Source organism: Lynx canadensis, chromosome B4, assembly GCF_007474595.2.
Source record: "Lynx canadensis isolate LIC74 chromosome B4, mLynCan4.pri.v2, whole genome shotgun sequence".
In the NCBI taxonomy this organism is placed as follows: Eukaryota; Metazoa; Chordata; class Mammalia; order Carnivora; family Felidae; genus Lynx; species Lynx canadensis.
Genome location: NC_044309.1, coordinates 35,481,017 through 35,508,200, shown reverse-complemented (window position 1 = coordinate 35,508,200; position 27,184 = coordinate 35,481,017). Strand labels below are relative to the sequence as shown.

General features: G+C 45.3%; 1 protein-coding gene and 1 pseudogene across 11 annotated transcripts in view; one reads left to right on the top strand and one right to left on the bottom strand.

The window, feature by feature from the left end:
- Positions 1 to 27,184, top strand: part of CACNA1C (calcium voltage-gated channel subunit alpha1 C) — a 664,692-nt gene that overhangs the window by 123,352 nt on the left and 514,156 nt on the right. The gene's annotated exons all lie outside the window — the stretch shown is intronic.
- LOC115518097 lies at positions 23,616 to 23,997 on the bottom strand (annotated as a pseudogene).

The window sequence follows — 27,184 nt, the reverse complement described above, 5'->3', positions numbered from 1 at the left end:
TATTTTATTTTATTTTATTATTTTTTTTTCAACGTTTTTATTTATTTTCGGGACAGAGAGAGACAGAGCACGAACGGGGGAGGGGCAGAGAGAGAGGGAGACACAGAATCGGAAACAGGCTCCAGGCCCTGAGCCATCAGCCCAGAGCCTGACGCGGGGCTCGAACTCACGGACCGCGAGATTGTGACCTGGCTGAAGTCGGACGCTTAACCGACTGCGCCACCCAGGCACCCCATCATTATTTTATTTTAAAATAGGCTTTGCATTAGATAATTTTGCCCAACCATAGGCTAGCGGACATGTCCTGAGCAAGGTGGGCTAGGCTAAGCTATGATGTTTGATAGGTTAGGTATAGCAAATACATTTTCAACTTATGATATTTTCAGCATACAGGTTTATTAGGACATAACCCCATCATAAGTTGAGGAAGATCTGTAATTTCCTCTAAATACTTCAGTGTGTATCTTCTACAGATAAAGACTTAAAAAACCCCAAATATCTGAATCACCCCAGACAACAATAACACCAACAAAACTCAGTAAATCCTTAATAACATCTGATACTCAGTTCATATTTAAATTTTCCTTATTATCTAAAAAAAAAAAAACCTTTTGCCATTTGGTTTGAATCAAGATCCTAATAAGGTCCACACATTACATTGACTTGTATGTCCTAAATCTCTTTTTATTAACGATTGCCCCCTCTCCTCTTTTGAATGTCATTTGTTTGTTGAAGAAACTGGGTCAGCTGTCCTGCAGAATGTCCCACATTTTGATTTGGCTGACTACTTCCTCATTTTGTCATTTAATTTGTTCCTTTACCCTCCTATTTCTTGTAACCTAGAAGCTAGATTCACGCTCCATTTGTTTTGGAGGGAAGGTCAAGGGTATTCTTGTTGGGGCTATGCACTTCCTGTTGTAGTACATCAGCATCACTTGTAGTGATTCTAGGACTTTTGAGGGGGCTCAGGAATTGATTGTCAGACTGTTCTCTCTATTACAGAGCTCCCCATCAACTTTTCACATTGTGATTTTAGCATCCAGTGATGACCGTTGCCCATACCTGTTATTCACTAGGACTTGTAAAATGCCCATTTTTTATTCCATCACTCCTTTGCACTTACTAGCTGGAAGTCTTTTATAAAGAACTACACTCCCTCATCATTTATTTGGTTTTCCTGAAATACAGTTTGATAGAAAAAGCAGGACAAGTGCTTTCCTATCATTTGTCAACTTTTGGAATAATGAGTTGGTGCCCTAGCAAAGGATAGATCTTTCATGAATTAATTAAACAACTATTTATTGAGTTGCTGTTGTATGTTAAGCATTGTTATAACTCCTGATGTGAACAATTTTTTGTTCAGCAGTGAACAAAACGGACACGACTCTGCTTTCTTGGAACTTACATTCTGGTGGGAGAAGACAAATAATAACCAAGCCAGTAAGTTGATATATTGTGTTAGGTGATGACAAGGGATATGGAGAAAAATAAAGCAGGGCAGGGGTATAGGGAGTGCTGGAGGGAGTGGGAGTTGGGTTTGCAATTTTAAATAAGGTCAGGAAGGCTCATGAGAAGGTGACATTTAAACAAAAACCTGAAGAGGGTGAAAGCATGAGCCATATACATTGTCGGAGAGGAGCATTCCAGGCAGAGGGTCTTAAGGTGGGGACCGTGCCTACAGTGTTTGAGGAATAACAAAGAGGCCAGTGTGGCTGGTGTGAGTGAATGAAGGGGAAGTCAGTAAGAGACGAGGTCAGAAAGGTGGGAGAGGGGGCTGACCAAGTAGGGCCTAGTAGACATTGGATTTCCCCTTGAATGAACTAAGCAGCCACTGAAGGGTTTTTTTTTTTTTTTTTTTTCCACGTTTTTATTTATTTTTGGGACAGACAGAGACAGAGCATGAACGGGGGAGGGGCAGAGAGAGAGGGAGACACAGAATCGGAAACAGGCTCCAGGCTCCGAGCCATCAGCCCAGAGCCTGACGCGGGGCTCGAACCCACAGACCGTGAGATCGTGACCTGGCTGAAGTCGGACGCTTAACCGACTGCGCCACCCAGGCGCCCCGCCACTGAAGGGTTTTGAGCAGAGGCATATGATGTGACTCCTGATGGAGTAGTCAGGTAAGGGTGGAACCGAGTTTAGATTTAAAAGTAGAAAGCTTCTTTTCTTGCCGGCTAGTACTGGCAAGGTGGACAGAAGGTGTTTCATCTGTTTGGAGGGGAATTCTGCATCTGGTTAGTAGTTGGACTATAGGAAATACTGTCTCTTAATCTATCCTTTTAAGTTCCTAGGTTTAACATTTTCCTTGGCACTGTTGAGCACTTCATAACATAAAATTCCAGGGCAGAAACCTTCCTCTTTCACCCTCCACACAGAATGACTATATGTCCATCATCCCAGAGAAATCGAATTCCATCTTACTCTAAAATTATGATACAGGGGAAAATGCCACCACTTGACCCATCTCCTTTTGTTCTTGGTTACAAGTCTGTCAGCACATTTTCACCATCTCTAAAGAATTGGTGTTGGCTAACCAGTGGGGATTCCTGGTGATTCTAGAGGTAGGTCAGTGTTTGTGGCGGCAGAGACCATCCATCTGTCCAGGGGTTACCACTTTAAGCATGGTGAGGGGCACCCTTTTCCTTCCAGAATTTCCCAGTCAGCTTGGAGCACACCTTTTCATCCATGCCGCCTTCTCAGCATCCAGAGAGCCTTTTTGTGGACGAGCATCTGTCTTTGCCTGTAACTCCTGCCTGTCATAGGCTGTTAGGAATTTATGGGTGCTTAGCAACCAGGAGAGGATACAATACAAGCAGCCTGAATACAATACAAGCTATGCCTGTCAAGTAGCTGTTCCCTCTCTCATCTTCTGCTCTGGGTTTGTATGTGAAATAAAAGAAGAGACAGAGACACTCAATGTCAACTTAAACAGTGGCTTTTTTTTAATTAAAAAAATTTTAAATGGAATCTAGTTCAAGCACACCTTGCCTCAAAGAAAGCTTGCAAGCATCTCTTCTCATCATTCTGTGTCATCATTCCAGGTGGTTCTCTGTAACCTTCTGAGGTTTTTTCCCCACAGGCCTACTTCTTGGTAGGTACACCAAGGGAAACAAGGGGGTGGGAGGAGGCCAGGCCTCTCCACAATGCAAGGTTCTTCTCAAGCTGCAGGTTCTGAAGAGGATAAAGAAGGACATAATGAGGGGAGAAAATTTTCCAAAGAAGGGACATCATAACTTAGAATGGTCTCTGTGCCTCTTATTGAAAGGAAAATTGCTGGCTAGGGGAGTGGCAAAATATTTCAAATGAATGACCATCCTTGGTAGTGGCCAATACACAGCAATGTGACAGGACCAGGAGGCTTCAAGAGGAGCCAGGAGGCTTGTGGGAAGGGAGGGGAATGCTACAGAGCTTGCTGTCTGCAAGGGGTCATACACTGTTAGCTGCAATTCTTAAAAATACCTGTAGGAGGCATGAACCTTCCTTTTTGCACAGATGAACCTAACTCAGAATTGCTGCTGCATGTGAGGTTATGTGCTGCAGACAGTCCAAGTCTACATAAGGCTTGACAAAGGATCTAAGTGATTGCCTTGTAGTGTCAAGGCATCCGTGTCTGAAGAGCTGGATGCTAAGACCTAGAGTTTGGCCCCCTTCCAAGGTTGTCATAAAAGGCTCCTGGAAAATGCCCTTCTTTCCTGACTCCTGGGCAGACTCTGCCACTTTCTTCATGACCTGGTTCCCACCAGGGAGTTTTTGGGGCTGCGTGAGTACCAGAGTTTTGGACCTATGGGTGTGTTCTTTTTTTTTCAGATGAATTGCACATCCCCTGAGAGGAAAACAAAAAGGTAGAAGTAAGGGGAGTCTTTTTGTGGTGAGAACAACATAATGCTTATTTAATTCATTAAACAAGCATTAAAACGAATGTTTGAAAACTTGAAATCCAAAGTCTTTTTTTATAATCTGAGTGTCCTCTTGTATCTCCAGTTGTTCATGGTCTTTACAGGCATGGGGGCACAGCACAGAAGTTAGAGAGTGATGTATTGCCAAAGATGAAGCATTCCCTGGGCCTACCGATGATGGTAGGTTTTAGTGAACTCATGGTTTTGGCCAGATTTTTGACCCAGTGAGCTGTCTGATGAAGGGAAAGTACACAAACTTATTAGTGAAGTCAGCACCTTGGACCCATAGACTCTTTAAGGTTAGCAGGACCTCTGAGGTCATCTAGCCCATTGCCCCATTGAATGCTTGATTAGTAATTGATGCAAAAACTCCAGGTTCTGCATTCCAAAGGTTGACCCAGGCCCATATTATTGGTTTAGAATATTATCATAATTAATGGAATGCTGCTAGAATATTGGCTTCAGACCTGAATTCACAAATTGGAAGAGATTCAGCAGTAAAAATATCCAGAGGAAGCAACAGACATTAGTAAAGTTAGAAAGTAGACACAGTGAGAAAAGAGTAAGTTCAGTAGGTTCAGAAGGAACAATCAAAGTTTCAGAATAATGATCACAAATAAGTATTCAGTAGTTAAATAAAAATACCCTTGGTCCACACTTACTTGATGTGAACCTTCTTTCAGGAGGAGTTCTTGCCTTCCTGCCTTTGGTTTCTTCACCCTCTGAACCACTGGACACACAACTACTGGAGTCATCTGCTGAGAGTCTTCTTCCTCTGCATTTGTTCTCTCCAAGAATGAAACTTCCATGGGTTCTCTTTGTCTAATTGGAGAAAGTTAGAGCTTTTTACACTTGCCTTTCAAGGCTCCACCCTTCTTTCTCCACCCTTTGATATAAGCTTTTGTTTGGGGCAGATGGGTTCACCCACTGCCTCCTGAGCAGGCCTTACTCTGAGTCTTTGCTCATGCTTGTTAGAATGGGGAGCATATCTTATAGTTCCTGTAACTTCCATTATTACCTACCGTGAGGTTGAGTACATAGTAGATGTATGAATGAATAAATGAAGCCTACATTCTACATAAACAAACATACAGGTATAAGCACACACCCATATGTCTGTCTGCATGCACAGAAACACCCCCTACTCCTAAGCACAGATGGAGATAGCCCCTAGCACCCCTCTTTTCTGGCACCTGGCAAAGGGCGAGGGGCCTAGAGAAGTATAAACATCAACCAGAGGGGATAGCAGTAAGATACAGAAGCTCCAGTTCTTGTTTCTCTCTGGAGCCAGCATCTGCTAGGAAGCCCAGCAGGTCTGAGTACTGGCAAGCCTGGCATGGAGCCCTTCTCCTTTCAGAGGAAGCAAAATGTCCTGGCAGGATGAGTCAGTGGGAGAATGGAACCAGAGAGTGAGTCACTTTGGGAGGAGAGGCTAAAGGATCTTCTCTGCTCAAAGATATTTTAGTCTTGGTAGGTTTTTCCCATTTCTCTTGTTTAGATATAAGTTTGGGACATGTGATTGCGGTGGGTAAGTTCTCAGATGTAATACAGAAAACTTCCCCTTGACTGTCTGGAGTGCTGCGTACTGGAACACTTTTGCAGTAAAGTGAGAGGTTAAGAGGGCTGGCTTTGGAGCCAGGCAAGCTGGGTCCTAATCACAGCACATCCCAGAAGCAGCTAGGGACCTTGAGTGGGTGCTTGAGTCCCTTGAAGCCTACTTTTTATCATTTTTTAAAATAAGGGTTTTTGCGAGTGTCAAATGAGATCACGTATTCACTTATTCCACAAGTATTTGGCTGTCTAATGTGTGTCTGGCACATTGCTGGATGCAGAGTACATGGAAGTGAATGCTGCAGATTTGGACCCTGCCCTCTGGGGTCCAAGACACTGGCTGGGAGAGCCACCATGAGGAGAGCCATTTGTGTAGTACCTGTAGACAGGAAGTTCTCAGCCAAGACAGTGATTACAACGATCATTACTATTTCTTCAGTTTCCTCTAAACCAGCTCATATTTTTGCATCTCAGTTTCTTCTATAAAATGTGGAGCTGAATTAAAATAATCTCAAAGGGGAATACCCCCATCCTCTAGCCTTAAGTTGACGTTTTGGAGCTCATGCTTGTTATTTGGAGAGTCTGTAAAATACAAATGAGAGGCAGCTGGAGGGAGCAACATCTAGGCCTTTAGTGTGGGATGGAATTAAGATCAACATGATCACAATAGACTGGTATGGTCACAATAGACTGGTATGGTGACCTGAAGCAAACAGGAAGACATTGGAGTCTGATATTTAGGCTCCCAAACTCAATTGTTCAAAGACATAGTGAAGGAGAGCAGACTTGAGAATAGAGCACATGAAAACAGTCCAGGTATTTCATCTTAAATGATGGGGGCTGCTAAAACTATAGTGCAATCCCAAGCTGCATTTGTAGGTGGGGAGTGCTTAGTGTTTAGGCTAGGGGAAGAAAAAGAAGACCAATAATAGCTCAGACTTTGGAGTTATTGTAGGCCAAGAGACCTACATATATGATATTATTTAATTATAGCTTGTCGAATCCCCACAGTAACCCCACAGAGTCAACAATACTATTGTTATTATCACTTTATAGATGGGAACACTGAAACCTAAGTAATGGATTAAAAGGGATACTGCTCATGGCCCATAATGAATAGCTGTAGGACCAGGCAAGAAGATGTATTTTCAGGGGGTCATGTAGAGAGGGAGTGAACTGACTGTGGGTTACTTGTTAGTGTAGAACTCCAACAGTGGGTGGATGCTGTGGGTTCAGTCAAGAGCTATTTAGAAATAGAACATGTCAAGAGGTTGTGAGTTCTCCATCCTTAAAAGCATTCATGCAGAGGCTGGAGGACAGTCAGTGATGATGGAGAGGGAGTTTTGGCACTGGAAGGGACTGGCCAGATGACATGTGAATTTCTGTCTGTGGAAAAGTAATGATGAGGGAACCCATGTAATCTTTAATAACATGCCCAACAAGAACAACTATAAAGTGTGAGCAATGAGGTAATACTGGGAAAGTGCACACAAGCATGGGTATTACCCACGTGGAAACATGGGTCCAGTGACAGGATCTGTGCACCCTGGGGGCAGAGGTTCTTATGGGTTTCCTCTTCCCCGTGCCTTCCCCAAGTCTTTCTCTGTACAAGACTCTTTCTTCTTCTCTCCTACAGCACCTGAAATTGAAACTCACTCATATCTGTGGAGGTTTCAAAGCCCTTTGCCTATTGGTGAACCATGTGGGGGTCATTGTTATCATATCGAGGGCACAAAATCCAAGGTCATTCTGGGGAAGTGGCTTCTCTAGTGGAATTTTTATAGGGAGAAGTGGTCACCTCATCTGTATACCCTCTCCTTTTCTTTGTTTAATTTATTTGGGAAATACTTGTCTCATGTCTACTACTGGCTGGAATTGTGCTAGGGATGGAGACTCAAAGGTGACTAAGGTGTGTTGTTGTGTTTTCTCTGTGCAGGGACACAGGGAAGTAAGCAAACAGATGACACTGCACCATGAGTGTTGGGATAAAGGTGCACCCAGGGTCCTGGGGCAGCATGTGGGAGGGGAATTTACCCAGATGTCACCTGGCTGGACTTGATGGTGTCATCCTTATAAAATTTCAGACAGGGATTGGTTTTAGTCCTCATCCTGCCACATGCCATATGGTGGGCAAATTTCTTAACCATTTAGAGCCCTTGTCTCTCCACCTATTAAATGGGGATAATATTACTTCCTTCAATTCATTTCTGTGAAAATCTAGTTAAATGAGTTAATTTAGGGAAACCAATTTAGCGTAGTGTCTGGCCCAATAAAGGAAATTTCCTTGCCTTTCCTGACCTTGGTGGGGGTGAAGGGTGGGCACAGAGATGCTGAACTTGATGTCCACGAGTCCTTAAGACAGTGGTTCCCAAACTCTTGGTCATAGATTGGTGCCCAGCTGAATATCATAATCACAGGAATGGTTTCTTTAGTACAAGTGTTGGGGTGCTTTCTCTGGAGATTCTGTTTTGGGGAGTGTAGGAAGGGGCTGCACCAGAATTTGAGAAGTTGCCCAAGTGATCCTGAAGCATAGGTAGATTTGGAGACCTACTGAAAATATATTCAAAAGTATGAGTGTGCATGCACACACGTACCTATGTGCATTTTTCCAGAGAAAGGCCCCCTTGTTTTCACCAGATTCTCAAAGTGCTTCATAATCCCACAAAAATTAAGAATAGCTCTTGTGTGCTGTGTGCTCGCTGGCACAGACGATGGTCTGGAGAATATGGGCTTAGGACATGAACTGGCCTCTAAGTCTAGCACTGCTGGGCTCTCCTCCTCCCCTCACTCTAGAGATTCCTGGGGAAATAGGAACAGGTGCTTGGTCACCTGACTCTGGCAGGTGGGTAAGTGGGGCATCTCATCATGCTGACTCCAGAGGTTCCTGAGATAGTTGTAACTGGCCTGAAAAGTTGACATGGAAATCGTTTCCGTCTGGTTCCTGTAAACGTGAAATCTGTTATGAATTACATCCTTCTGAGTGAAAGAGGGATAGAGGTTTGTGGTGTGTGTGCAGGAGAGGCAGCCTCTGCATGGTCTGAAAGCTTTTGCAATTTTTCCTAATTGGTCCAATCTTTGTCAGCAATGAGTCTCCTTTTTTCTTTTCTCCATCCCATCCTCCATTGCCTGTAATGTCTGACTTCCTGGCAAGGCAAACAGGCACCAGAACTGGGATGTTGTGATTCCGGAGGATTTTCAGGTGTGTGATGGTAAAAACAGGCAGGAAGGGAATGTTGGCTCTGTGTTTGGCAGCTAAGGAGACTTGTTTTTCAACATGCCTTGTGAGGTTAGGAGACTTGGACTTTTTTCCTTGTTTTCTGTATTCTCGGTAAGTCTCCTAAGATGCTCTATGAACTGTGCTGTGAACTCTGACTTCCCCTATGATGTCCTCAAGTTTACCACTGAAGGGACAGAAGTTCGCAACTGTTTCCGGTCGCCATGGGTGTTACCTTGGTAACTTGAACTAAGTTCATGTTAGTTTGTAGTCTTTGGTGTCAACTTTAGGGTACCCATTCCTTTGTTGTCTCCTGTCAGAGCTAACACAGACCAGGTAAGAATGTGATTTTGCCTCATATAGAACCCCCTACCATGCAGTTATATCTAGAATATGAAATAGTCAGTGAGTGCCATGAGTGTCTTTCTGTGTGGTTGTTAGTCTGTTCGTTCATTCCTTCAACCCTTACCTCTTGCTTGTCTGCCACATGCCAGGTGCAGTCACCAACACTGGAAGTATCGTGAGGACCAATGCTCAGTCCTGCTTTTCTGGAACTCACCTTTTGGTGAGAAGGACAGGAGAATAGGCGGCATGATAGAGCAGACAGAGAATCTTGTTTTCTAGGATGCTTTCTTCCTTGTTAGCTTGGTGGCTTCCTCTTCCTCACAAAATACTCCTAACACTAGGATCTTAAAGATGAATAATAATGGAAATAACTTAAGATACTTCCCCTTCCATGGGCATTTGCCTTTAAACTGGAGTTAAAATCTTATGTAAAGGGATGTGGAGCTAAATTTTGGGGTAGGCTCTGTGGGAAGACCTGGAATCTCCCTCTGAAGTGGCTAATGCTGCCTGGCTGGCTGTAGCTCATTCACCATGCCTGTCGCCAAGCTGTGTGAAGGTACAGATGTCTCCACTGACACCCTCCAAGTTGTCTCTCTTGTGTTTCTACTTCTCTGCTTTGTATCACTCCCACTTTACCACCGGTGAATCCCTCTCTGTTTTCATGTGTGGCTGGCAGGTGCAGTCGAGATACCAGGAGGAAGGAATCAAGCAGCTGAGGAGGGGCCAGGCTGTTCTTCCTCCCGCCCACAGTACCTGCTCTGCACCCAATCCTTCCCCCCCACCACACTGTCTACCCTGCATACCCCCGTGCCTTCAGAGCTTTGCCCAGACCTCTGAGGCCTGCATGAGTGTCTGTCTACAGGGCTGTCTCTCAGCTAGTCCTCTGGCTCTTATCTCCTGCCTTGCTTGTATACCCCTGGGCAGAAGCTGCCATGTATCCTTGGCCACCTTTTCTCATGGACCATGTCTTTTTTGCCCTGTCCCTGAGACCAGCCTAGACTTCCCAAAACATGATAGCCATCTTTGTGGCCCTTGTGTGAAGAGAGCCCAACAAACGCTTGTGGCCTGACTGATTGGCTTTCCAGCCAGGCCATCAGTTGTTTCCTGGCCACAGTCTGGCTCCTCTTTTGAGTGCCTTCCCCTGCCCCCCACTCTAAGGAGGCAGTGGCCAGATTCACGTCAGCAGCTGCTCCCACTGTGGGCTGTGGTTTTGGTGAGCCGCTTTTTAGGCCTCTCATCTTTATGGGAAGCCTGCCCAGCCCCGGCCTGATTAGAATTGGATGGTGGCAATAAAGGTTTCCCTTCCCTCCAGTGGGGCTGAGTGTGTAGCCTTGAATGGCTGGAGTTAGCCACACATGATAGCGGGTTTCCTTCCCGGGCCTCTAGTCACTGTCTTCAACTGTGCGGTGGGTCTACTTGGCTCAGGTCACCCAGACAGGACTGAAGTCAGGCTCTTGCTGTGTTGGGTAGGGCCTGGGTAACTAGGTGAGGTTAGGTGCCCACCCCTTGATCTCCTTTGGAATGGAACTTCTGAAGGAGAGCCAGGCAGTTGTGCAGTGGGTCCTGAAGCAACAGCAGGCCATGGGGAGGATGGCCACGGATGGAGTGAGGGCACCTTTCAGTGACAGAAGGTACCTTCTGCCCAAACAGAAGTTGAATTTATTTATTTATTTATTTATTTACTTACTTACTTACTTACTTACTTTTAAAGGAAGGAAGGAAAAGATGAAGAACTTTAGAGGTCAGAGTCTGAGACAGCCCAAGGTGGAGACAAAAGGAGTGCCAGGGAAGAACATACACTGAGACACAGAGAGACAGTGAGTGGCAGATTGGCAGAGAGAGAGGCAGGAAGACCACAGGGAGAGAAGTACTGAGAGAGAGAGAGACCGAGGAAGAGGGAGAGGGAAGCCTAGAAGAAGCAGTGGTGACATTGCTTATGGATTTACTGATCCCTGACTTGTTCACAACTTCTGCTGGGAGTCTCTAAAGTACAGTCTTAATGTAGGTATCCATTTAATAATAATAGGATTTCTTGAGCAATTGCTGTGTGCCAAGTACTGTGCTAAGACATTTTGTAAATGTAACCTCCTTTAATTTTTATGACAATCCCATGAGGGGACTTTCATTATCTCATTTTATACAAGAGGAACAGGTGCTCAGAATAGGGAACATGGCAAGCAAGGAAAAGAGCCAGGACTCTGACCTGAGGTGTGTGGAACCCCAATGTGTATCACTGTAAAATATGTGACACTTCTTTCTCTTCTGGGAGCTGCACCATCCATTTTATCCCATGTGGTCCTCTTTTCACAAACAGCCCACCCCTTTTTCATCTCCTACCTCTGCCATCACTCTCTGCTTTCTTGCTGCCAGCAGTCAAGCCCACAGACTCACCGTGAAAGCGTATTTTACCTTAGAGCCTTTCCCATGCAGTGATTCTGTGAGCAGATATTATTTTCTACATCCTGTAGAAGGGGAAAGTGGCTCAATGAGATCCAATGACTGCCTAGGGTTGCACCACACAACTGTTAGGTGGTGGAGCCAGGATGCAAATCCAGTGTCAGAATTCAAATCCAGCACCCTCCTAACCTCACTGGCCACCTCTCTGAGGAGCCATGTTCTTCATAGCAGCCACTCCATCTTGAGCCAGAGGATAGGCCATGGAACCAGGAAGTGGTTTGCATTTGGAACTGAGATGGGGTTGGTTGTGGGTAGAGAGACACTGAGGCAATGAGTGGGCCCATAGAAACTTCTCCCTGGGAGCTGCAGCCTCTCCCCAAGGCAGAGCATCTGAGTAATGGCTTAGTGTTGACCGCTGGCCATTTTCAGAAAGTCTGCCCTCCAACAGAGTAGAGGGCTGATACGTCAGGTAAGTGTGAGGAAACCTACTGTTTGGGGGGCATGTGTTAGTGACTGGCAGACCTGACATCAGGGAAACATGGAGACAGCCAGGTGTGGCAAAGGGATCAGGAGCAGTGTCCACAGAGAGTAGGATACCTGCCTTGAAGTGTTCCATTTACCTTCTTTAAAGGGAAATGACCACGAAAGCAAAGGCAGATCTCCCACTGGTGCTCCCACATGGTTGCAGCTAAAGTCCTGAGGCTCTAAGGTCCTTGACATGTTGTCCTGATGTCAGAGTCGGGTCTGCTGACCCCTCAGAGGGGTTAAGTTGTCCCACCTGCACCCTCGCTACCCTCCTGTAGCAAGGAGGGTATCTGTGGAGCCACCCCGGCCCTATCTCCTTGAAACACTGCCTTGGGCCTCCAGAAATAGCAGCTGTCAGAGAGAAGCAAATACCCAACAGAACAAGCAGCCTGTGTGTGAGTCTTTTCACTCAGAATTAAAACAGAAACCAAAAAAAATTGTTATCAACACAATACCTAGGGGCCATGTGATAGAATAACTGTCGTCTTCCTGGGGTTGTGTAAAACTTTCCAAGGCCCACGGCCCTCTGATGTTTGGTAACTCTACCCATCAGCATATCGGACATCTTCAAATATATCCACAAATCACATCAAGTAGAATATGTTTGCTGTAACAAAGTTAGAAACAATGGTTGTGTTTTTATAATGTTGAGTTTTATTAAGAATAAATTATTCACTTTGGTCTTGTGATATAGACTTTATTATATTGATAGATAACTCTTATGTGTTGAGCTGCATTTGACTAGTTGACACAATGTTAAGTGTTATGGACATTGAGTTACATATGCATTTTGATTTTGTACTTTTCCTCTCTATTTTGGACTCAATCTAGTTTTTTAAAAAATTTTTGAGTGTTTTTCTGGGGTAATGAAAAGCTTGTAGGGCATAGGCATTGAGTCTCTTGTGCCCAGTGTATAATCTCTTCTATCCCTTCCCACCTCACCCTCCAGCCCCAGAGTGAGAGAGAAAGAAAGAGACTTCCTCAATGAATTGATATTCACTTTCTGGCCTAAATTATACTAGGTTCTCAGGTCCTCCAGTCTCCTCTTGGTGTTGTTTTTATAACTATAAAATATAAGAAGTGTTCTTTGAGAAATGTGGAAAATTTCTAAGTGTCCCAAACAGATGATATTAAATCAGTTACCACAGATCCTTTGGCAGAAGGGAGGATATAAATTCTAAATGTGATTGTGTCAACCAGCTCAGATTTTCAGAAGTGAAGAGTAAAGATGTGGGGAGGGCTGGTTCTTCCAGAGCCTCTGACTGCGACCTTTGTGTGGCTCTGGTGTAATGTAGATGATGGATTTTCCCTCTTGCTCCAAAAAAGAGACTTGTGCTGGATGTAGCCATGATGGAGGTGCCTCACAGGCACTGTGTGCAAATATTGTGCCTGAGGGGAGCAGAGTGAAGAACTGACTTGGGTGACAAGAGGCAGAATTTTAAAAAGGAGAGGAAAGCTGGGGAAAACCCCTCTAGGGCCAGGGACCTGGCTCATCCAAGACATTCAGGTAGGGTCCGGGCTATGGAAGCAGGAAGACACTCTGCCATGTGGGGACACCATGGCTTCCTCTTTAGGGACTGAAGCTGGGCTCTGGCTATGCTTCCCAAGATGGGGGCACCAGGTCTAGCTTCCAAAGGGCCACTTCTAGGAGGGGCCTGTTACTCATCTGGAAAACTCTATCAGCACCTTGAGTGGGAACCTGTAGGGGCGAGGGAGAGGGGGGAGCATTTGGCTATCCTCAACCACAGTGATTTACCTGACATAAGAAAAACTAAAATGAAGCATCATGAATTGTGACAGGCCCCGTTAATGCGACACACTCATTAAGAGCTCTGATAACTAGTGATATTTAAAGAAGGGGAAAAAACCCTCGTAAAAAGACATGAAGGGATTTACTACAGGAAAAGAAAATATAGATCCCTTGAGATGACTGATACAAGAGAACAAAGAAGGTCATGAAAGTGGCTGCCTTTGATCAAGGTGAGAGCCAGAATCTTCAAGGTTGGCACAGGTACTTCTGAAACCCAGGAGAAGCATCTTTTGGGTCATGCCTGGTGTTTCTCCATTAAGCAAGTAGTACATTCAACCAGAACTTGCTCTTTGTTAATGGAGTGGAATCCCCTTTCTACACTAAAAATGAGATTATGTAAAATCTAAAATTTATTTGAAAGAGGGAGGGCTTTTTTGTGTGCCTGATGCATTACCATAAAATGACACTGTCTTACTCCTTATTGCCTAATTAGTAATATTGTACTTCTGTGTGAAATGGTGTGTTTAAACATTGCCAATCGATTTAAACAAAAGAATTCAAAATACTGTAGGATGGAGCACAGTGAAACATTCCTGCCAGCCAGTGTTCTCCCAGGGTAAGGTTTTTGTCATTTCAAGGTATGCCTGTGCAACAGGAACATAGCAGAAGAGGGAAGTTTCCTTCAGTTTCCCAGTCCTCACCGTGTTTTCTGACCTTTCCATTTCCTTCATCCAGGGCTTAGCTGGTCCTAGGGCTGTAAAAAGTTTTAGGGTCTTATAGACTTAGCTGGATATTGGGCTTAGTGGGATCTATCATTCATTTTCTCATTCATTATACACTTAGTGAAGACATATATAAACTATGGGTTCTAGGTATTAAAGACATAGAATGAGGATAATAGAGTTCCTTTCCTTTAGGAGGTCAGCCCAGTGGGAAAACAGATGTTCTTGTGGAAAATTGAAATATACCCTGGTCAGCAAAGAGGATGGTAGAGAGATGAGCAGATTTCATGGCAACCTTGAGAAAGAGTGTAGTAGAATAGCCTGCCTGCTGTAACAAATAACCCCCAACTCTTGGTGGCTTAACAGGATAAAGGTTTATTTCTTCTATCACAGTCCAACTTAGATTGGCAGGGTCGTGATAGGGGACATTCAGGGATTCAGGGTTCTTCTGTTTAGAGGCTGTGCCATCCCTTGGGCCTGGAAATTTTCCTTTGGAGCCCCTGAATCTGGGCTGACAGATAAGAGATAATAAGGGGCATGGAGGGTTGTACCCGAAGTTTTAAGGTCCAGGCCTAGAGGTGGGGCTCATCATTTCCTACATGTTCCATTGGCTAGAAAGCAATTCATAGCCCTGCCCCCTGCAGGGGAGTCTGGGAAATATGGTCTGGCTTTGTGCTCATGTGGAAGAGGAGCAGGTTTGGTGAACATTAGTGCCACATTCACTGCAAGGAGCAACTGCTGCCCACCCCCCCCCGCCCCCCGCCCCGGGAAGTCAGAGCAGCTCCATGAAAAGTGAGTACTGAGGGTGGGTGGAGTTTGCCACATAAAGATGTTGAGTGTTGGTGCCAGGCCAGGAGGGAGTAGGGGTGTGAGAAGAGTACCTCAAGGAACGGAAGTGGAAATAACTTGGATTTGTCTTCAGATAGAGCTGGATTTAAACATTGGCCTACAACTAGCAATGGTGTGACCTTGAGCCTGGTCCCTGTGTGTCCCAGGTGTCAGCTTCAGCTCTTCATCCCATGCCCTCTCCCAGATTGTGGGCATTAGGGACTTGCCTTCTACAGTCCCTGCTGGCTCCAGTGTCAACCACAGTCACTTTCTCTGAGTATGCCCTTCTCCCTGCTCTGGACAAACCCTGACATGGACCTGTTCCCTGCTTTGAGTTATACACACACACACACACACACACACACACACACACACACACACACTCACACACACAGACACTCCAGTCCCACACAAGGTTTTTATGAGTATATCAGCCTGTACTCAGGTTTTGGGAAGCTAAAGGGAGTTCACATCATTGTAATGTAAATATTGAATGTTTGAAGTTTCTGTGCTTAGTCCTTCCGACATTTTTGCCTACCCAGGCCTTACAGTTTTAATGTATTTCTTGCCCTTTCTATTTCTCCCCCTCTACTGCCCCCAAACTACTTGAACATACTCTCCTCATTTTTATTATGCAGAGCAGTTCAGCTCTATATAGTCCCTAAACTTAGCTCAGAGCTTTCCTCTGCACATCCACTGATGTGCTTTCCCACACAAGGGGCCATATCCACTGATGTGCCTTCCCACATGATGGGCCATCTGATGGGGATCTGACCCCATCTTCTTGGATGAGGGAAAAGGGGTGGTAGAGAGACTCATTTTTCCATTGCTTCAAAGGCAGAAGCAGATGGTGTCAATTTTTGTTTTAAGTAACTTTTTCTTTCTTTTATATACAATTTCACTAAGGATCAGATGGGAATGTTGCCACCCAAATTGCAAGGTTGTTGTGAGAAATAAGATAATATATGAAAATGTGTAATATGGTGCCTGGCACATAGCAGATCCTCAATTAAAATGCAGCTGTCACTCCTCTCCCGCCCACCCTCAGAGTCACAGGGTATTAAAAGGCACAGTGCTGTGTGGTCAGTGACACTGACCTAGATGGGTCAAGGGGACAGTGTGTGATGGGGAGTCGTGAGAGCTGGAGCTGCAGAGGGGGAGTGGGGCCAAACAATTTCATGCCGTGCTTTTATCCAAGGAGATGGGCCTTTGTCCTCTGCATTCAGAATTCAGAACTTAGCACATTAGATATAAATGGGAGGAGAACCTTTTAAAATAGCCGTCTGTTTGAGCAGAAGTCTTTTTACTGAGATTCAAGATGTGGCTCCAAGTAGGTTTAAATTTGCAGAGCACATGCAGAAGCTGGTTCGTTGCTCTAGGATGCCACACCTGCAGTTAGGGCAGACATAGTGTGTCCTCCCACGTGAGCTGCAGCTTATTGGCCCTGTCTGGAAGACCCGGCTGAAACTTGTTACCCTGAGGAGCTGGTTTGCATGACAGATCCTGCAGGGAAATGGCTGGCAGAGCTGGAGGGTTCACGTACTCTCCCAGCAGCCTGCTCTTTGTGAGAGCCCCGTGCCTTTACTTCTCCTTGAGAGGTAGAGGAAGAGAGGCCCAGGCAAGCTAAGCAGCTGACACAGTCAGGCATGTGCTGCAAGGATCAAAACCCTTTCTCCTGCCACTCCCCCAGTCTCCCAGAGCTAAGAGGGGCCCTGGCCCATCCAGCAGAGGGTCTTCTCCTGCAGCAGTCTCTTGACAAGTCTTCGGGGCCATCCAACCTCTGCCCCAACACCTCTAGGAGTGGAAATCCATTTGGGGATATCTGTAATCCTGAAAAAGGGTTTTCTTAGAGCTGTCTTCCTTTATCTTTTACCTGTTGCACTTCATTTTGCCATCTGGAAGGGAAAAAGGTATTCTCCCTTCCTTAGGAAATCCTTGTTGATACCAAAGACAGCTCCCATGTGTCTCTTGGTTGTCCCTTAGGCTAACAATCCTCTTCACTGCACCCTTTCCCTGTAGTCCTGGCCACCTCATCTGAACTCTGCTGTTTGCCTTTGACCCACAGTTCCTCAGCTCTACCTGGCCACAGGGATGAGAGACTGTTGCTTCCCCTTAGGACAGCGTAGCCTGAGATTATATACTGCCTTCCTCCTCCTCCCTCCTCCGTTTTGTCCTCCCCCTCCCTCCTCCTCATCCTCCCTCTCTCTCTCCTCTTTCCCCATCTTTCCTCCTCCCCCTCCCTCCTCCTCTCCTTCATTCTCCCCCTCCCTTTTCCTTTCCTCTTCTTTCCTCCCTCCTCCTTCCTTCCTCCTCCTCCTCCCTTCTTCTCTCCTCTCCCTCCTCCTTGTTCTCCTCTCACTCCTCATCCCCCTCCCTCCTCCTTCCACATCACATTGTTTACTTGTGTTGAAATTTTAGGCAACTGGAATTCCTCAGTCATTTTTCATGTGTAGTGGTAAGTTTTGTTTCTCTCTTTCTGTCCATGGACAGTTCCTTCTTTTGGAGATTTCCTGGTAAATGTTTTTCCTTGACACACTTGGCCCCTTTTGGGGCTTCTTTGCTTGTTCCCCCCCCCCATTCCTGCTCTGTGATATTCTTATTTTCTTTCCCACTATGAATGCTGTGTTTCAGTGACTGGAGGAGTTTTTGGCCTATTTGATGAACTTCTTATGCTCCCTTATGCTCCCTGTGAACACTTATGCTCCCTTTGGTTCTATCCCATTTTCCCATGCAGGAACGCTCATTCCCTAAGTCCTGACCATCCATTGAACACCTATGGTAGGTGTCACTGGGTTTCTTGCCCTCATAGGAGCACAGTGTTCATCAGGTTCTATCCTGCAGCCTACACTGGCATATCTGAAAATTCCATCATTGTAGAAGTAGGAATACTTTCCAAACAAAGGTCCTGTGAGGACACTTGGGGACACTGTATTCCCAAGAGCAAACACTGACTACAATGTCTTTTTGGCTATCATGGGATCTGGTAGAAAACTTTCAAGTTACCAAAATAGAGAATGTGTTCTAATGTCTTGCAAATGAACCAAATACACTTCCCTTAATGGGAGAAGAGATGTGTGTGTTTTTTTTATCACTGATAATAATAGCAGAGATGACAGTAATAGTTATTACTTGCCTGGCACTGTGCTCTGTGTTCTACACACCTTTGTCATTTAGTCCATACAGCAACTAATGAGGAGTGAGTGTGCATATCTCAAAGCCTGGAGGGGTCATCAGACCTGCCCTGATCACACGGCTAGAGAGCAGAGCAGTGGAGCCAGAGCTCCCTGTAACCAGCAAGTCATGTTTCCCACAGGACAGTTGGGATCATGGCTGTGCCAGTGTTGCTGCCACTTGGGGGTGAGTCTCTGGGCCTTAGTGTCTCCCGTGGTAAAGATGGGATCAGATTAGATGTGCTTAACAGTGCTATCAGCTATATATGTCTATGATTTGATATCTCCGTTATTTCAGAGACAGCTTCCTTTGGGAAACATTGTTGTCACAAGAAAAGAAAATTGCCTTCTGTCAAAATGTTTTCTAGTCTCGGACACAGTGAATGGGGTTAGCACCAGAGGTAGAAAGCCATTACTACAGGAAGCAGGGTGGAGATGAGGCTTAGGATGGGTGGATGGGCCAGCATCCTAAACTGAATAGGGACATAATTCTTCGGGAGCCACAAAATTATGCATCTGATTCTGTCCCCTGCAATTCAAGCCTGCTAGAGGTAGTGAATGTCAGACTGGTGAGGATCTTCCCCTCGGCCTCAGACTCAGAAATTCATATGTCAGGTCAGGAAGGGGACCCCAGCACCATTTAGCACCCCCTTCATTTTATGTCAGCATACGTGGAACTCTCAGCCCTTAGAGGACAGAGACCTCTGAGGCCATATGTTCCAAACTCCCAAAGAATCTCTGACAGAGGAGACTTTAGATCAGGGGGCCTCACACTCTGTGCCCCCTCAGGGGTACCATCCCTGATAAGTACATCTTCAAGAGCCAGCCTTGGTAGAGCAGGGCTTCCTTTTGGAATATGGAACTTGTAAGACTCTTTCAGCCTCTCTTCCAGTAGTTTATCTGTCAGGCTGGTTAGTAGGACAAGGAGTCCGGAACCCTCCTGTTGTTTCAGGAAGCTCCTCTTGTCCATCTATCCTGAATACCTGTGATTTGCCAGCTCACTCTACAGTTCTTAGTGGGAATTAATGAATCCGGGATTCTTTGCTACTTCTCAGGTGATAAATTGTGATGAAGTATAGTCAAGATCTCCTAGCCTAAATGTAATGAAAGCCTAAATGAAGTACCATTGGTAAGATATTTTGAGTCATACACACAAAAATAATTTATTGGCAATCCCCAAATTTTGAACTGTTCTTTTATTCATTGTTAGCTTGGTGTTTTAAACTTAGAAAATTTTAAATGGCATTTAGATTTCTGGGCTGGCCTGTTTAACCCATAATACAGCTGAAACACTCTATAGTTACCATGAATCACAGTGGAAAATAATATTTTTGTAAATGAGTAGTATAGAATTGCAGTTAGACTCCCTCTATATCAAACTACTTTTGGAAAGCCGTCAGCAGTTTCCAGCCAGAAGAGAAACACATTTAACACTGAAGTGTAAAAGCAGGATGTCCAATTAATCTTTACTCTGATAAGAGGGAAGTGAGGAAGAACCGAGAGTTTACTGGGTATTTACATGGTCCAGGCAAGCAGCAAGGAGAGCAGTGTGGTTCAGGGTTCTTGAGGCTGTGGTAGGTGTAGCCCTTATGGTCTCCTGTAAACATTTCTTCCTGGGTATTTTTTTTCTAAAATTTTTAGTTTTATTTATTTATTTTGAGAGAGAGAGAGAGAGAGAGAGAGACATGAACCAGTAGGGAAGGGGCAGAGAGAGAGAGGGGGACAGAGGATCTGAAGGAGGCTCTGCGCTGATAATGGAGAGACTGATGTGGGCCTCGAAGCCACGAACCATTAGATCATGACCTGAGCCACCAGGGTGCCCCCTGAGTATTTTAAATATCACCTAGCCCAGCAGATCCAGAGCTGATAGGAACAAGGTGGGCAGCAGGAAGGGAAGACTCCAGGGCTTCTATAGTTTTGAGCAGGATAAAACCTGTTAGCAGCCTGCCTTCTGGTTCAGAATGGATGGGCTGGGCTTGCCCAGTGAAACATATTCTGGTCCTTTTTAGGTCAGCAGTCCCATGGCCAGCAGTATATCCAGAGCTGGCTTTTTACCAGGCACAGCCTGGCCCAAAGCACCCCTTCCTTCAGGGGCACCATCTTGCTCTTCTAAGATGGGAGATGGGAGCTAAAGCTGTCAGAACAAGGAGACTGCAGCAAGGTACCTCACTACAGCCCAGAACGCCTACCCTATGCCCTTAGGAAATTTAAATCCTACCACTCTTTCGGCTGCTCTTCTCTATCAAGACATGTAAATCGAGATTCCCAATTTAAGAATTTATCCCTTCTTCCCTGGGTGGATTTCTTCCCCACCCTCTACCTCTGTCTCTCCCTTTCGTTCCCTTCTCTCTCCACTCTACGCCTCCTCCCTCGCCCTCTCTCTTTCCTCCCAGTCCCTCTTTCCCTCTTTTTCCTCCTCTCTCCATCTCTCTCTGTCCTCCCTCTCCCCCTCTCCAGCTTCCCTGCTTCTTGACTTTACTAAAGCTACTCACTGACCATTGGAAATGCCCAATTAAATCCTGAGTGCTGTGTGACTTAAATTCAAATTGTACCCCAGGAATTCTGACACAGTCTGTGTTTCCCATTGATTTAAAAAATTAAGACTCAGTGATATAATGTAATTCATTATTATGTAATAAAAGCCTATTATGGATTGTAATTTTTCAGTGACTAACTCAATTTTACTTATTAGTGTTCATTTAAATCTTAGCTTATTATATGTTCAATACTACAAGTATTAGAACCATTTTTCTTCAAAAATCAGCCATTTGGATTTTTTCATCAGTTTAGACAAGACTTTCCTCCTCCTTCTTCCTCCAAAAACATTCAGGTAGGTGAGATTTTCCTACACTCAAATCAGTGATTGAATAGGACCAAACTGGAGGATGATTAAATTTGGAACCAGAAGCACCAAACTGAAATGAATTTTATTAATTTCAAAATCTGACATTTTTGAGGACCCTTTAATAGAACCAGGGCTTCTGTAAATAACCACCCAGTGAATCAGTTCCGTGCAGAAACAAACCTGTATCTTGAAATGCAACTTTAGATCATTTTCAAACCAAGCTGCAATTTCATTAGGAAGGTTCCCCTGATTTACATTTTCTGGGTTTAGTAAATTCAATTCAAATTTATTTCCTCCTAAATGAATTTTTACTACCGGAAGGCCCTTGTATGGAAATGATCTTCTATCATTATGTGGTTTGCCTGCCCCTGAGGGTGAGATGGCCTTGATATTGGGGTGGCAGCCAGGGCTTGGAGAGGACTGGAGTTACCTTTCAAGGCTGCGTGTGTACACACACACACACACACACACACACACACACACACACGGCTGAAACAGGAGTAAAGGACACGCTCAAGAAGGAAGGTGCTTGTGTTTGTGCCTGCGTTCTTTAGGACAAAATATTCAGATCTGGCCGTTCTGCTGAAAGCATCTTTGAAGGCAGCAGGGGCCAGGACCTGGGGATCTGCCTGCCTGTTTTCCTGCCCACCTGGCTCTCTCCCCACCTCTGCCTCCCCTGGAGAAGTGGCTTCTGAGGAGGTATGCCGCCAGAAGAGCGCCTGATCTCTGTTGAACCAGAGGCCTCCCCTCAGAGGCTATGTGGATGTGTTCCTCAGGCATAAGAATGACTCACCATGTAATGATTCCCTACAACTCTGTATACTGTAGGCCCCACACGTGTGGGGGAGTGGTACTCTCAGTGTCGCACAGTGGCATTGAGTTCCTCCATTACCAAACTGTGAAGACTTCAGTTTTTTTTTTATTTTTTTTTTCAACGTTTATTTTTTATTTTTGGGACAGAGAGAGACAGAGCATGAACGGGGGAGGGGCAGAGAGAGAGGGAGACACAGAATCGGAAACAGGCTCCAGGCTCCGAGCCATCAGCCCAGAGCCTGACGCGGGGCTCGAACTCACGGACCGCGAGATCGTGACCTGGCTGAAGTCGGACGCTTAACCGACTGCACCACCCAGGCGCCCCTGTGAAGACTTCAGTTTTAAAAAACAGCAATTGAATCATGTTTGGTAGAAAAGGTAAATTCTGCAGTGTCTTTGATAGAAACTCCTCATTTTCTACCCTGCAGCTCTCAGGTTGCACCAGGGGGAGGAAGTCAGAGGTGGGAGGTGGGAAGGTCAGATGAGGGATCCTGGTATTAAGGGAAGAGGACGGAGGACCTGCCTACTAAGCCCTGTGTCCAGGGTTGCTGTGGCAGGCATTCATTTTGACAAGGCCAACAAGAGGTGACATACAGAGCAGCATATTTATTCCATGTGATTCTTAGTCTTCAAGGTGAGGGATGCATTTTGATGTTCTGTTAATTGTTTTCAATCATGTATTATAGTGTATTATCCAAAAATCTTTTCTAAACTTTTCCTGAAGCAAATGTAAGCTCTTGTAAGTTAGGTATTAGTTGCGTAAAGTCATTTCTCCTGAAGCTTGTGAGTTTTTCCCTTTTGACCTTCAACAAGTGGCTCCACATTGTTCTATCACTCCATCCTGCCCATCGTCTCCTGAGGGGCTTAGAGGCATGCATCCTCCCGATCCTTTGTGCTCTGACATCTTTGGTGTGGCAGCTCTGTCCTCAGAGACCTCCCCCGAAATCGTAAGATGGCTCTACCCATTTCACACATCCCAGGCAGAAGCAGCAATGTCCAGGCCACAGGAGGCATCTTCCCCCTGAGTGTGTCTTAAGAATGAGGACGCTTCCCCCAGAAGTGTCCAATACACTCCACCATTTCTCCTGGCCAGGAATTGGTCAAATGTCCCTTTAGCAAGGAGAATGGGATTTCCTGACTGGTTTAGATGAATTAGGACTTACCTCCAACACTGGGATTGTGGTATCACAACCAACCAGAATCTAGGCTTTGCCAGCCAGTGAGCAGGAGTGATAGCTTTTAGGCAGGCAGTGATACTGATTTCATCATTGGTCTTCTTGGCAGGGACTTAGAGGGTACCCACCACCTGTTTGTTTATTCATTTTAAGAGTTCAGCTTTAAAAATTTTTTTTTTAATTCTTATTTATTATTGAAAGACAGGGAGAGACAGAGCATGAGCATGGGAGGAGCAGAGAGAGGGGGAGATACAGAATCTGAAGCAGGCTCCAGGCTCTGAGCTGTCAGCACAGAGCCTGATGTGGGGCTTGAATTTACAAAATCCGAAATCATGACCTGAGCTGAAGTCAGACACTTAACCGACTGAACCACCCAGGTGCCCCTAAGAGTTCAGCTTTTTATTGAACATGTTATAAAAGAGGTTTAGTCAGAAAGACCAAAGCCCATGTCATCATCAAACTTCAGATTCTTCTTTCTTTGCTTCTGCCTTCTTCTCAGCTGGGGCAGCAGTGGTAGAGCGGTCAGGGCCTCTGCTGGTGCCGTGCCAGCTGCTGGGACAGGTCCACCAGCCCCTACCATGCAGACAAGGCTCCTGATATTGACATCGGCCAGAGCCTTTGCAGACAGGACTGGCCACAAAGGTTTAACACTTAACACCTGCTGCTTTCATGAGGACATTGATCTTATCCTCCATTTCTGTCACCTCATTGTCATGCAGAATGAGGGCGCTGAGTAGATGCAGGTGAGCTCCAAGATGGAGGCCATGGTGTGGGCGCGTGCTAGTCTCAGGGTGAAGTGGGGGACCCACCTCAGCACGGCCTCAGCTTCCTCAGAAGCACTGAACACCTTAGCGGCAGCTGCTGAAAAGTGATACTGACCATTTACGTTTTTCTAGTCTTTTGTCACGTGCAAAAGTATGTTTTTTTTCTCTTTAAGTTGTAATGATTAGAGAAATTATTCAGTGCTGACCTCGGGCCTCTGTTTCTTCTTGCCTGAACTGGACAATGTGGATTTTAGAGTTGGAAGCCCTCTAAGAACATGCAACTCACAAGCACCTGGGTGGCTCAGTCAGTGAAGTGTCCGACTTCAGCTCAGGTCATGATCTTGTGGCTTGTGCTTTCGAACCCCACATTGGGCTCTATGCTGACAGCTCAGAGCCTGGACCCTGCTTCAGATTCTGTGTCTCCTTCTATCTCTGTCCCTCCCCTGCTCATGCTCTGTCTCTCTCTTCTCTCTTTCAAAAATAAATGTTTAAAAAAACCATGCAGCTCAATCTTTCATTTTACAAATAGGGACACTGAGGCTCATGCTGCTAGGGACTTGCCTGGTGGGTGTCTCATAGCTGGTTTAGCTGAGCATGCCTGTGATGGCTTGTCTCTCATTTCATGTTTTTTTTTTCTACTTTCACTATGCTCCAGCCTCTTTCTGTCCATGTAATCAATGCTATTGTGCACTTTTAAGCTTTTCTCTCTGTTAAAACCTGTGCGAGAACCGAAGAACTAGAGAGCAGTCATTTATAGCTCAGCATGAATATTAGATACTTCATATTTTAAGTCTGCTCTTGAATCATTTAAAGACATTTCAAGCATTTATTAACGGAATGAGAATTATTTTGGGGGTAGGAGACCGTTACTTCTCTTCCCGGTCTTTCAGAATGAAACTGGTACCTCGTCTGCCTTCTTGCTCCTCGAAGGCACAACCATCTCAGGAGCTACAGCAGAGAAGAGAAAGGGACCTTGCTTCACATGAGGAAAGTGTCCTGCTGAACACCATCCTTAGACCCTTCATTTAATCTAAAAATGTTTTGTGTGTAAAGTACAAGCTCTGTTGTCTTCTGTAAGCAGAGGGTGAGGTGGGTGAGGTGAGGCTCATGGATAAAGGGCCATAGGTCCTTAGAATGCTCCGGGTCCCAGAGATGAAGACATCTGTCTGACAAAGTCCCCCATGTCTCACAGTCCAAGACAGACTTCTCTTCTCCATAAACAGATGCTTTTAAGTGCCTGATCATAGAAGCCTAGGAAGTGGCTGTTTGTACTACCAAAGTTTTTTTTTTTTTTTTTCTATGCAGATAAAATCATCATGGGGATCCTATGAAAGGAGTATGTCAAGTATGTACCTGGAGTATTTCCCCTGGAGTATTTAGAAAATGACTTGATTTCTACACTGAGTAGTTTAAAGTGAGACATACATAGTCTTTCCCTTAAAGTGACATGCCTCTGAACTATTAGGTCAGAGACCTAGTTAGGCTATTAGGTCAGAGAAGCAACAGGCTAGTACCAAGAAGGTGGTGTAGGATATTATGTCTGCAGTCCTGTCTCTGAGCTGTCCTCCCCCGTTGCCACCAAGTGCCATGGTTACTGCCTTGTCTTCTTCCCCTCAGGGTAGCTCTTGCTCAGTGCTGAGGCCATTCTTTGTTAGGGTCTGTGTCACCCACTGCAGGGTGTTTAGAAGCCTTGGCTTTCACCCCCACTTAAGTCCCCACCCAGGTATGGTGACACCTGGAAGGACCTCTGCTCACCTCGAACCACCTCCTAAGGGGACATAATGCTCCTGGTTGAGAAGGTCCATTCAACACAGAACCAACTAGAAAGTTAGAATTCTGGGGCCTGACTTAGTCATATGTCTAAGCCTGTCTCTTCCTCTGTTTTTAGGGCAGTTTTCTGAATCTAGAGAAGGAGGACATTTCTTTCTGCTCACCTGGCTGCTGACATTATAGCTTCAGTCAGCGAACAAATGAAATAAACATTGATTATCATCCCCCCCTTCTCTCCACACACCCATGGGGCGTTCACTCATGCATTATGGATGCATTTTCACACCAAAGAGATTGCTAAACAGAACCAAAGGGGGTAGCGTGGGGTACTGTGACTGGAAGACCTTCACAGCAGGTCTTCTTCTTACCAAATCTCAGGGCCCAGGGCCCCAGGCTCTGTTCTTCAATGCCCAAGGGGGCATGTGACGTCTGCACAACCACCACTTCAAAGCGGGATGCAGGGTTAGGGATGCTTGGCAGTTTCTTGGACATCAGACAGCACTTGCAAAACAAATTTGGTGAGTTATGAATGAATCAGAACCAGACGAGTTAGTTACATTTCTCTCAGAATGCATATTTAAAACTTCTTACACACACACACACACACACACACACACCAAAGAACATTCATCCCTTCCCAGGGGAGGGGGTGTTGGTCACATGTACTGGAGGGTTTGCAAAGCCAGTGTAGTTTTCCAACCCATGACATATCTGCATTCTCATCCCTTCCCTTTTTCTGGGCACCAGTCTTCCTGGTAGGAGGTTATCCATTTGGGCCCCTTTAAAGGACTGGGTGAAACCAGGTGACAGCCTTCTGCAAATTCAACTGGGAAACCTCTGTATGTAGAAGTTCAAGGTACCCTCCCACCACCACCCTGAGAGGCTGGGTTCTCACAGTTCCGACATGGAGATAGACTTGTGGAGGCGGGGTTTGGGAGGTGGCAGGTCTTGGTGCTTACAAGGAGGAAGCCGACAACCCAGAGGTGCTCACTCTTAATTTGGCTTTCTCTTTCTTATCCTTCTATTTAGGTCTCATTAAATGTCACTTCATTTGACAAGTCTTCCCTAAGCTCCTATTCTAAATCCTCTTTCCTGTTATAACCTTTTATCTTGCCCTGTATTGCCCTTTTATCTTGCTCTTGTCTCTTGTAGAACTTAAAACAATTTGTAATTACATTTATTTGTATGATTGTTGGTCACCCCAGTAGATCATAAGCTGGGTGAGGTTGAGAACCTTATTTATCTTCTCGCCATTGTCATATCCCAGTTCTTAGCCTATTGCTGGCATGTAAGAAATAGTTGTCAGATGAGTAAATGGTGATGGTAGACTCCTCTTGGGTTGATGTTTTTGAATAAGGGGGGAGGCAGAGGGTCTGGTGTACATGGTCTGTGTTGGGGATTAACCTTGATTTGGGGATA